Source organism: Macaca fascicularis, chromosome 18 (genome assembly GCF_037993035.2).
Source record: "Macaca fascicularis isolate 582-1 chromosome 18, T2T-MFA8v1.1".
Classification (NCBI taxonomy): domain Eukaryota; kingdom Metazoa; phylum Chordata; class Mammalia; order Primates; family Cercopithecidae; genus Macaca; species Macaca fascicularis.
In genome coordinates, this window is record NC_088392.1 from 48512823 (window position 1) to 48525191 (window position 12369).

The window sequence follows — 12369 nt, forward strand, 5'->3', positions numbered from 1 at the left end:
AATTACTGTCTGGCAGGGGGGATAATAGCTCCTAAGATGTACATTCTTAATCCCCCCAAACTGGAAATAGGTTGGCTAAATGAGATTTATGATCACAGATGGAATTAAGGTTGCTAATCAGCTGACTTTAAAATACTAAGCTTATCCTGGACTATCCAGGTGAATCCAATGCAATCACAAGACTTCTTAAAAGTGGAAGACAGAAGCAGAAAAAGTGAGTCAGTTTGAGACGTGACTATAAGACAATGGCCAAAGAGATTCGATGTTACTAAATTTAAAGATGGAGGGAGAAGCCATGTCCAAAGGAATATGGGCCGCTTCTAGAAAAGGCAAGAGAAGGCATTATTCCCTAAAACTTTAGAATAAAATGCAGCCTTAATGACAACTTAATTTTTTCCCATGTGATCCACATAAGATATCAAAACTAAGATAACATATTTGAATTTTTAAGCTGCTAATATTTTGGAAATTTATTATATTGCTATAACCCAATTTGTTGTTGTTGTTTGGTTTTTTTTGCACCCTGCATGAAAAAAGCCAATACACTGAGACAGCAGTGTTGCAGTAGAGAAAGATATTAATTATTGCAAGGCAGCTAAATGAAAGGATGGGAAACATTTCTCAAAGCCACCTACATAAAAGCTCAGAGCCTGAGGGTTTTTTTTTTTTCTTTTTGAGATGGAGTCTTGCTCTGTCAGCCAGGGTGGAGTGCAGTGGTGAAATCTTGGCTCACTGCAACATCCGTCTCCTGGGTTCAAGCAATTCTCCTGCCTCAGCCTTCTGAGTAGTTGGGATTACAGGTGCCCACCACCACACCTGGCCAATTTTTGTATTTTTAGTAGAGTCGGGGTTTTGCCATGTTGGTCAGACTGGTATTGAACTCATGACCTCAGGTGATCCACCCACCTTGGCGTCTCAAAGTGCTGGGATTACAGGCATGAGCCACCACGCTTGGGCTGCCTAAGGTTTATTTTAAGGATAATTTGGTGGGTAGGGTGCCAGAGACTGGGTGCTACTGATTGGTTGGGAATGAAATCACAGAAGTTTCCAAACTGTCTTCATTCACTGAGCTAATTTCTGGGTGAAAATCTTAGGATCAGTAGTCAGCTTCTTAGTATGAGCCACAGGTCCTGCTGATATCAGCTAGTCCACCCAAATGCAAATGTCTGAAAAATATCTTAAAGACCAATCTTAGATTTTGACAATAATGATGACATCTATAGGAGCAATTGGGGAATTTACAAATGTTGACCTCTCGCTATAAGACTCTTAATAAGTAAGGGATTATACAAAGGCAAGTTAGGAAACAATGACTGGTTATTATTTAACTGTGCCTAAACTTTAGCCAAATTCAGATCCTTGCCATAATCCTAAACTTGTGGTCTTTCATTAGTTTCACAAAAGCAATTTTGGTCCCAGAGCAAAGAATACCTTAGTTTGGAGAAGGGACTGTTATTATCTTAGTTTAAAAGTTAACAAAGGCAATTAGCTTGTGAGGTTAGAAACAAGAAGGAGCCAGTTAGGCAAAATTTCTCTCACTGTTATAATTTTTTTTTCTTTTTTGAGATAGATTCTCCCTCTGTCTCCCAGGCTGGAGTGCAGTGGTGCAATCTCAGCTCACTGAAGCATCTGCCACCTAGGTTCAAGTGATTCTTGTGCCTCAGCCTGCCAAGTAGCTGGAATTATGGGCATATGCCATCTTGCTTGGCTAATTTTTGTATTTTTTGATACAGACGGGGTTTCACCATGTTGGTCACACTGGCTGGTCTCAAACTCCTGGCCTCAAGTGATCTGCTGCCTCAGCCTCTCAAAGTGCTGGGATTACAGATGTGAGCCATCATGCTTGGCCCTCACTGTTATAATTTTTGCAAAGGCAGTTTCAATAGCAGTAACAGGAAAATAGTATACTATTCACAGTTAGATAATAAAGCAATGGTAGCTGGAGATGATACACCCTCAGAATAATGTATCTAGTTTTAAAAAATGATAGCGAGAGTTATTAAGATCTGTTATGATTTGTGTTCTCCAACTTTCCTGTAAGTATAAAATGTGAGAAATAATCCAATAGCACTTGATGGGCACTCAGGAGTATTATGATTTTTGAAAAGGTAAAATTGTGTTTTTTCAGGCAAAACAGAATGAGCAGAGTATCCAAGGTATTATTTTAATCACTAATTAATATGGGAACAAGGAAGACTTTATATCCTGCTAGAATAACACCTGTTAATTCATGATATTTAGAGGCAAATTAGCAAATAAATGTTAGAATAATGTTGCTGAGTTAGATGTAACCTAGTTAGTTTCCAATAAGCCATTAGTCATTTGGATCATCTCTTCTACCAAAATGAAATTAATGCATCTCTTTCATACAAAATTCTGCAATTTAACAGTCACTCTACTAAATCTAGAACATTCAGTAAAGAATAATATGATAAACTATACTGTTCCCCTGACAGTCCTTTGGGGGTGCCTTTGCATCTGCATAAAAAAAAAACACAACTTTTGCTTTATTTCCAAGTTTAAGCTAATTGTTTCTAACAGGGCAATAAAACATATTGTCAGTTGGAAAACATGAAATATCAGATAGCTCTATTAAACTCAGGAATTAAAATAGAAAAAAATTAGAAACATAATAAATCAACAAATATAGTAAATAGAAAAACAAAGTAGTCCTTTAAGTAATCACATGGCATAAGAAAAGGAAAAGATCTATTCTAAAACTGGAAAGAAAAGGTTAATGGCAAAAATATTTTTATTCTTAAAATAATATTTTATAATTTGTTCTGGTTTTCAAACATACAAAAAAACAGAATCTTTGGACAATGATATAGCTGAGATAAAAACACACATGATATTCCCTTATCCATTTTTAATACATAGAGATATTGATAAAATATTTTATCAAATATAAATATTTATCAAATATAAATATTTATCAAATATAAAATATGCATAGTAAGTCTTGAAAGTAAAAATATAAACAGCAGTGTCCCAAGGACAAAGAAGAATCCCATAGTGTTTAGTATAAATTGAAGTTAAACTGCCTACAGAGAAACTGAAAATAAATGTCAGCCTTCGGGACTAGGGATTGTATGTTTTTGTGGGGATGATAGTCAGTGACACAGAGGTACTACATGGAAAAACTCTTGGCAAATTAATAAAGGAGTTGAAAATGTACTTCCTCTCTGTAAATTAGAAACTCGTGATTCCTGCTTATCAGCGCAGAGACATAGTTTGAATAAAAATGTATACACCATACCATAGATGAAAACCAAATCAATAATTAAAGATTAGAATTCCAAGTCACAGTTATATTTGTCTTAGAGGTGGGATGGCTGGTAGGGCTGAAAAATAAGCTGTAAACCTTAATACATTAATAAAAATAATCCATGCTGAAATGGGTAAAACTTATAGTGTTCAGGCAGATGTAACTATGAGGTAGTAGTCCTATAGGAAAATAGAAATGCCTCCTCAATCCAGAACAAACTTGGGTCTGTGGCCAATGATAATCTCTAATAGGACTACGACTATAGAAAGAAACATAACATTTGACAGACAGCAAAAGTCTATGAATAATGTAATGCCATTAACAGTTATTAAACAGATAAATTCCTGTGGGACTAGAGACAATAGATCAATCTGAAAGGGATAATTATATACTTTTATTTAAAACATTCAAAGAAATAAAGTAGGAAAGGCATCCATAAAAATGTCAACAGATGTATAAAAATAATTACACTGGAATCTTGGAAATGAGATTGGACCAAATGGACCAAATAGACATTTACAGAACTCTCCACTCCAAAACAACAATATACATTTTTCTCATCTGCACATGGCATATACTCTAAAATCAACCACATACTTAACCATAAAATAATCTTCAGCAAATTCAAAAAATTAAATTTTTACCAAACATACTCTTGAACCATAGCACAATAAAATTGATATCAGTACTAGGAAAATAACTCACAACTATATGATTACATAGAAATTAAACAACCTCCTCCTGAATGACTTCTGAGTAAACAATGCAATTAAGGTAGAAATCAAGAAATTCTTTTAAACCAATAAGAATAAAGATAGAACATACGAGACTATCTGGGACAGAGTTAAGGCAGTATTATGAGGAAAATTTATAGCACTAATTACCCATATCAAAAAGTTAGAAGTATCTCAAGTTAACAACCTAACATCACACCTAGAGAAACTAGAGAAACAAGAATATACCAACCCCAAAGCTAGTGAAAGACAAGAAATAACCAAAATCAGGGCTGAACTGAAGGAAATTGAGACACAAAATAACACGCAAAATATCAATGAGTTCAGGAGTTGGTTTTGTGAAACGAGAAATAAGATTGATAGATCACTATCTATACTAATAAAAAAGAGAGAAGAATCAAATAAACACAATCTGAAATGATAAAAGGAACATTACTACAGATCTCACAGAAATACAAAAAACCTTCACAGACTACTATGAACACTTTTATTTCTATAAACTAGGAAATCTAGAAGAAATGGATAAATTCCTGGAAACATATAACCTTCCAAGATTGAACCAGGAAGACATTGAATCCTTGAACAGACCAATAACAAGCTCCAAAATTGAATCAGTAATAAAATGTCTACCAACCAGAAAAAGCCCAGGAACAGATAGATTCACAGTGGAATTCTGCCAGATGCATAAAGAAGAGCTGGTACCATTTTTACTGAAACTATTCCAGAAAAAAAAAAAAAAAAATGCAGGTGGAGGAAGTCTTCCAATTCCTTCTATGAGGCTAGCATCATCCTGCTATCAAACCTGGCAGAGACACAACAACAAAAGAAAACCTCAGGTCAATATCCTTGATGAACAGATATACAAAAATCCTCAACAAAATTCTAGCAAACTGAATTCAGCAGCACATCAAAAAGCTAATCTACCACGATCAAGCAGGTTTTATTCCTGGAATGTAAGTTTGGCTCAATATGTACAAGTCAATAAATGTTATTAACCATATAAACATAACTAAAAACAAAAATCACAAGATCATATCAATAGATAAAGAAAAGGCTTTCAATACAATTAAACGTCTTTCATGTTAAAAAAACTCTCAACAAACTAGGCATTGAAAAAGTATACTTCAAAATAATAAGAGTCATCTATGACAAATCCACACCAACATCATACTGCATGGGGAAAAGTTGGAAGCATTCCTCTTGAGAACTGAAACAAGGCAGGAAGCCCACTCTTACCACTTCCATTCGACATAGTAATGGAAGTTCTAGCCAGAGCAACCAGACAAGAGAAAGAAATGAAAGGCATCCAAATATGAAGAGAGGAAGTCAAACCATCTCCGTTTGCAGATGATGTGATTCTATACCAAGAAAACCCCATAATCTCTGCTCCAAAGCCTCCTGATCTGATCAATAACTTCAGCAATATTTTAAAATACAAAATTAATGTTCAATAATTAGTAGCATTTCTATAAACTAACAACATCCAAGCTGAGAGCCAAATCACAAACATAATCTCATTCATAATAGCCACAAAAAGAATAAAATACTTAGCCGTACAGCTAACCAGAGAAGTGAAAGATCTCTACAATAAGAATTAGAAAACTCTACTCAGAAAAACCAGAAATGACACAAACAAGTGAGAAAACATTCTGTGCTCATTCATAGAAAGAATCAATATTGTTAAAATGTCCATACTACCCCAAGCAATTTACAGATTTAATGTAATTCCTATTTCCTTAAGGCCACACATGTTCCTCTTCCAGAGTACAGTTTATTTAATGAGGCTATTTTGAAACATTCTCTATTTACTTTGAAACACTGCTTTTTAACCTATAAAAAAATAGTTATACATTGAAAGGAATTTGCAAAGAAATGTGTAGGCAGGTCCTGTGGACCCTTTCCCTCAGCCTCTTTCAGTATTAACATCTTATAGCAAACTACCTAAATCATGAAATTAGCATTGGTATAATTCACAGTGCTTCTTTATATTTTACCAGTTACACATGCAATCATTTGTATGTTATTTTGTGTGTGTGTGTGTGTGTGTGTGTGTGGCACCCACGTAGCAACTACTTTCCTTCTCCCCCTAGCCCTTGACAGCCCCTAATTTATTCTCTATATCTATAATTATTTCATGAATGTTATATAAATAGAATCAAACATTCAAACCCTTTGAAACTGGCTTCTTTTCCCCTAGTCAACCTAACTTCCTTGAGGCTCATTCAAGTTGTTGCACAGATTTTTAATTTGCTCCTTTTCATTGCTGAGTAGTATTCCAGGGTATGAATTACTGCAGTTTGATTAGAAACACGTGTCTTTTTAAATTACCGTCATTCCTCCACATAACTTTTACTTAGGGCAGTGTTTTAAGTCCAAAACCATTAAGCATACAAAAAATATTGGAAGGTAAGAAAGAATTACTTGCCTACCATGTTTTGGTGTGACCCTAGAGTAGCTATTATCTCTAAAGTTTCAAATTCTACAATTTTCCATCCTATATTTTAGAAAAGTGTGTTAATTTTAGAGCTGAGTATTCCGGAATATCTGATTTGATGTTGTTTGAATGTAACCAAAATATCAAATTGATTGCTTTCTTCCTAGTTGATCAGCTAAATCCGTTTGCTTGAATGACCAATCTAATTGGTAGTAATAGTGATGGATCAAAGTCAAATTATCAGAAGTTGATTTGGTCAAGAAAATAAACAGAGTTATGGACACAAATTAAGTTTTCCAGTTCTCCATACTAGGTTTATCAGACCACAAAATCAGCCATTAAATTAGATTAGTTTTATTAGGTGGGTTTTAGCTCAGCAAACTTTTTCTATAAAAGGTCAGATAGTAAATCTGATCTTTGCAGGTCATATGGTTTCTGTCATAACTACTCAACCAATCATTGTAGAGGGAAAGCAGTTATAGACAATAGCAAGCAAATGTTCATAACCAGATTTGGCCTATGGGCCAAATAGTTATATATAGTTTGCTGAACCTGATATTAGGCTATTGCATTGTGCACCGTTAACTGCAATGGAAAACAAAAAGTTCTCTCACATAGTTTCCATATATTCTGACCTCCAATCTAATGTCATAAATACAGAAATGTTTATGGAGTGAATAGGTATTGACTGTGATATTTGAGGTATTATATAAAATCTCATATCTTGTTATCATATTTACAATTTGTTTTTTATTTTTGCCTTTCATTAACTTATTATTTAATTGGGATGAAAAGATACAACTCAAAGAACAGTAAAAGGTCAAATGATAATGCAGATAACAAGGTTTATAAATACTCAAGGCAGGGAGAGGTCAGCTATAGTGAATAGACCAAGGGACACTGAAATGAGAACCATAGCTTTGAGCTGGTCCATGAAGGATAAATAACACCTGGACTGGAAGAAAATATACAGCAGGCATTCTAGAAGGACTCTGGGTACAGCTGTGTGTAAATCTTGAAACAGTGCCTTGCACAAAGTTAGTGAACAAAATTGTGTTTTTTTGTTATAGTATTTATACCATGAATATGATAATTATGGAAGAGTGCCATCCAGTGCACCTAGAATTGAGTGTATCATAGGATAGTTGCTACTCCTATAGAACATAAACCCATGCATTTTATTCTCATTTCCGGTTCCCAAAAGGTCTGCTGTTTATTTGTGGTCATGGCTCACACCAGACAACAAGTTTACACAATTTATAATATCCTGTTTAGCATAAGATCCTGAGAAGAAATCAATGTAATTTTATTTGATTTAGCATGTAAACCTCATTATTAGTGACTTAATGAATTTATTGTTAGTGTACCATGCAAACACCTGACCACAAAAATCACATTCTTTCAATTTATCTACTTACATTTATGGCTTTACATTATCACCAATTCATAATCCCCGTAGGTTTTTGTTGATTTTTTGCTCCCCTTCTTACTTTCTCCAGCAGAAAAAGCAGCTTACTGCCTAACAGAAGAAGCCTGGACTAGAGATACAGGGAAATAATGATGGAACATTTTTCCTTTTGGTTTACTGCCCTTGATTCCCTGTGCTTTGTTAGAACTCGAAGAAAATAAGGTCTTTCTCTTGTTCTAAGTATTCAGAGCCTGCATTAGTCCATATAATCAGAACTATGCCTCTGTATCTGTGATGGGAGGGCAGTAAGGAACATAAAATTCTTCATTGTGGACCTTTAAGTTTCATCCTAGACATAAAAATAGAAGGGCTGTGTACTTTTTTCATAGTTCTGTGTTTGTCTCAAAACATTACTCTTCTCAGTATACAGTCATCCCTCCATATTTATAGGTTTCATATCCATGGATTCAATCAACTGTGAATCAAAAATATTAGGGAATAAAAACAAAAAAACCACAATGTAACAATAAAAATAATACAAATAAAAACCCACACAGTATAACAATAATTTACAAAGCATTTACAATGTATTAAGTATTATGTTATCAGTTTGTTCTCACATTGCTATAAAGAAATACCTGAAATCGGGTAATTTATAAAGAAAAGAAGTTTAATTGGCCCACATTTCTGCGGGTTGTACTGGAAGGATGGCAGTATCTGCTTCCGAGGAGGCCTCAGGGAGCGTTTCCTCATGGTGGAAGGCAGAGTGGGAATAGGCGTCTTACATGGCAGGAGCCGGACCGAGAGAGAGCGGGGAGGTGCCATATCCTTAAACAATCACATCTCCCGAGAGAGAACTCACTATCGCAATGACAGCTCCAACCATGAGAAACTGCCCCCATGATCCATTCACCTCCCACCAGGCCCCACCTTCAACATTAGAGATTATAATTCGACATGAGATTTTGACAGAGACAACCATATCAGTTATCCAGAGATAATTTAGCGTATACGGGAGAATGTGCATCGGTTGTATGCAAATATTTTGTCATTTGTTATAAGGAACTTGGGTATCTGTGGATTTTGGCATCCACAGGGCTCCTGGACCCAATCCAGCAATGATACTGAGAGACAACGGTATACCTGTACCACCTCCTCTTCTTCCCCTGTGTAGTCTCCTTTGTGCTATCACCAGCACCACCACTATAGAGGAGGATTATGGTTAGGAACCTAGGGATAAAAGATGCCTTAAGACTTGGTTTCTTCCTCCCCTTAAGAACTATTCAGCCCTGGTGTGAGACAGAACTTACATGTAAAAGATCTATTACAAAACAAGGTAACTGAGCTAGGTCAAATGTGTATTACAGTCAATATGTCAAAAGGCAAATGCCTGACTGAATGCTGTAACTGTTGGGATAATTTTATGCTCTTTTTTGACTCTCTGCCATTCCTTGGCCTAGATTACATTTTCTTTTTATACTGTCAGTTTGATCTTCTTCCAAGAAGCTTTCCTTCTTTCCCTCTCTCTTCCCATTTATGCTAGGTACTACTCCTATGTTCTCTTACAGCACAATAGAAAGACCCCCATTAAAATACTTACTATTCCCTAATGTTTATTTATATGTCTTCCTGAATAAACGATAATATTTTTGAAAACAGAAATGGCAATTTATGTCTCATTCTATCCCCAGCACAGTGCTTCAGACTGGAAGCTACTCAATAAAGAGTGATCAAGTAAATGAAAGCCTTTGGATGAAGAAGAAATTTCTTTAATGTGTGGCTACATAAAGAACGATGAACAATGAATATTTAGCAGGACACTTATACAGAGAAAAGAGGGCAGTTATGCCTGCTGGACAAAGAGAACTGGGTAAAAGTAACACAGAGTAATGAGTAAGAGCCTTGAGTCTCAGATCATTTAGACTTGAGTTCAAATTACAGCTGACAATTACCAGGAATATGTAATTCTTCTAGAGGTAACTCCAAGGTCTGAGCCTCATAATCTCTATACTGAGAATAAAAATGATATCAAACCCATGCTAAATATTAAAAATGCCTTTAAAGTGCTAAGGAAAATATATGATGGAAAAAATATTTCACCTCTGTGGGTAAATAAGAACTTGTTCTAAGTCACATAGGCCATATGCCATTGTCATGACTGCATCCATATTGGGTTGCACACCCCTGTCCCTTACATGATGCCTCCAGCTAACAACTTCAGAAGGGCCTTTTCAGATTCCTTTATTAATTACAATGGATTCTTTTTTTTTTTTTTTTTTTTTTTTGAGACGGAGTCCCGCTCTGTCGCCCAGGCTGGAGTGCAGTGGCCAGATCTCAGCTCACTGCAAGCTCCGCCTCCCGGGTTCACGCCCGTTCTCCTGCCTCAGCCTCCCGAGTAGCTGGGACTACAGGCGCCCGCCACCTCGCCCGGCTAGTTTTTGAATTACAATGGATTCTCACCATTTCTAAAATATCTGCCACCACACCAAGAAGCCCCATTTGAAGTACAGATTTCTGGAGCACACAGGTCATAGCTAGAGCTCCAAGTGGTACCAAGACAATAGTGATGAGGAAACAAAGCTTGAATATCTTATATTTAAGTTTCCACCAGTTTCAAAGAGCAAAGCCAAATGGTGAGAGACTTGGTGGGTGACGGGCCTAAGCAAGAAGGATGAGAGATAGGAGCCAAAATGCAATGTGATCATGCCCGTCGGTTCCTTCAGTACTAGGAGGGGAATGGTGACGGGCGCCAGGAAACAGGAGACATTGTTCATTTTCTGCACATGAAAAAATGGGAGTCTTAGCCTCCAAACACCTGTGCTTTCCCAGCTTGCTGTCAAAACTGGTACTGGATGAAAATCCCATTGTACACTAGGTTCGAGGGAAAAGTGGACTCAGCCAAGATTTCAGGCTTCCACACATGGTAAACTTTTGGCTTTCCTGCACTTTTGAAAAGAGTACTGAAATATGGAACAGATATGTCCAAAATGCATTGGTCCACCCTCAAAATTATTCAAAATAGAAAATTACAACAACAAAAGTCAGGAAACAGAATTTAGAGAGGAAAATGACTCCTTGATCTGTGTAAAGGCAGTAGGAATGAAGCTGCATGATTTGCTGAGAAAGCAGCCTGCTCTCAGCAAAACCAAAAAGCAATGTTGTATGTTGCCTTGGCCCAGGCATCAACAGAAGTTCATGGGTCCTCATCGATGCACACAGAACTATGCCTTTTTAACGTGGGTTTCAGAGGTGAGTGCTGCAGGAGCTCAGCTCAGGGCAAGATGGATGAATTCTGAGCAGCAATAATGGAATTAGACCCCAAGGGATGGTGCAGGTGAAACTACAGGGAGAAGAACTCCATAAGCACAGGATAACTTGTGAGAAAGCTAAGATAGAAACAAATACAAGATTTGTTTCCAGGATTGACTAAAAGCTGAAGAAGCTCACTGGGAAACTTTGGAATCCTGTTTGCTGCCCATGGGCACTTAATCTGATTCATCTCTTCCCTGACATTACACCTATTTCTTATAGGAACCAATAATTTTATTTGGATCACAACTTTCCCCCCTACTTTGTCCTTTTGGATTAGTTTTGGACACTCACTGTCATTTTATTTTTCTTCAGTCAATATGAAATAGTGAGAGATCTGGAATATGGAACCTGAGACCCCTGGTTTGAGTATTGACTATGACTCATGTGCTGAATTCTCTGAAGTTCAGTTTCTTTATCTGTAAACTTAAACATATGTATTCTTAAAACATACAAGAATAATACATTCAAATATGTGTCAACCAGATTCAGCTCTGTCATTTAAAACCCAAAGACACTTAAGCAGGTTAATTTTCTCTTTGTTTAAATTTCCTCATCTATAATTTTGAAATGATAATATTTTCCAGTTTGTCTCCAATACTGGTTAAGATGACTAAATAAAATGATGCAAATGAAAGTGCTTTGAAACCCACAACATATACAAATGTATGCATCTACTTAGCACATTGACTTACATCAGTTTTGAGCCTCCATATCTTCAACTGTTTAATTCGTTCCTTGAAAGAATGGGTATTCCCAATACCGATTCCCCTCTTATCCACATGCCAAATCACAGCTCAGTGTACACCTCTTCCTTGATGTCTCCCTAAGCAGCTCAGAGCCCAGTCATATGTTACAGATGGATTCTTATAAGAGACCATGTTATCAGTTAACACCAGATGATTTTCTGTTTGTTTGTTTTGTTGTTGTTGTTTTAAATAATGCTTTACCTCCCTTCTTAGGAAAGCTGCTGTTTCTCTCCTTACATGCACCTGGGCATGAAGTTCACTGGCCCCTTGATCTAGTGACCATGTGGTCTGGGTAGTAGCTAAAGGAATGTCCTGAACTGGAGAGGAGATTTTCTGTGAGGTCCAAGAGGAGACATTCAGTCATTAGCATATGGTTTTCCTGCTGATTACATGCAGTCATGCTTTCCAGTAACTTCTTTGCACAGCCAGAGCAGTCCATACTGACTTGAGACAGAGTCTCCAGAGAT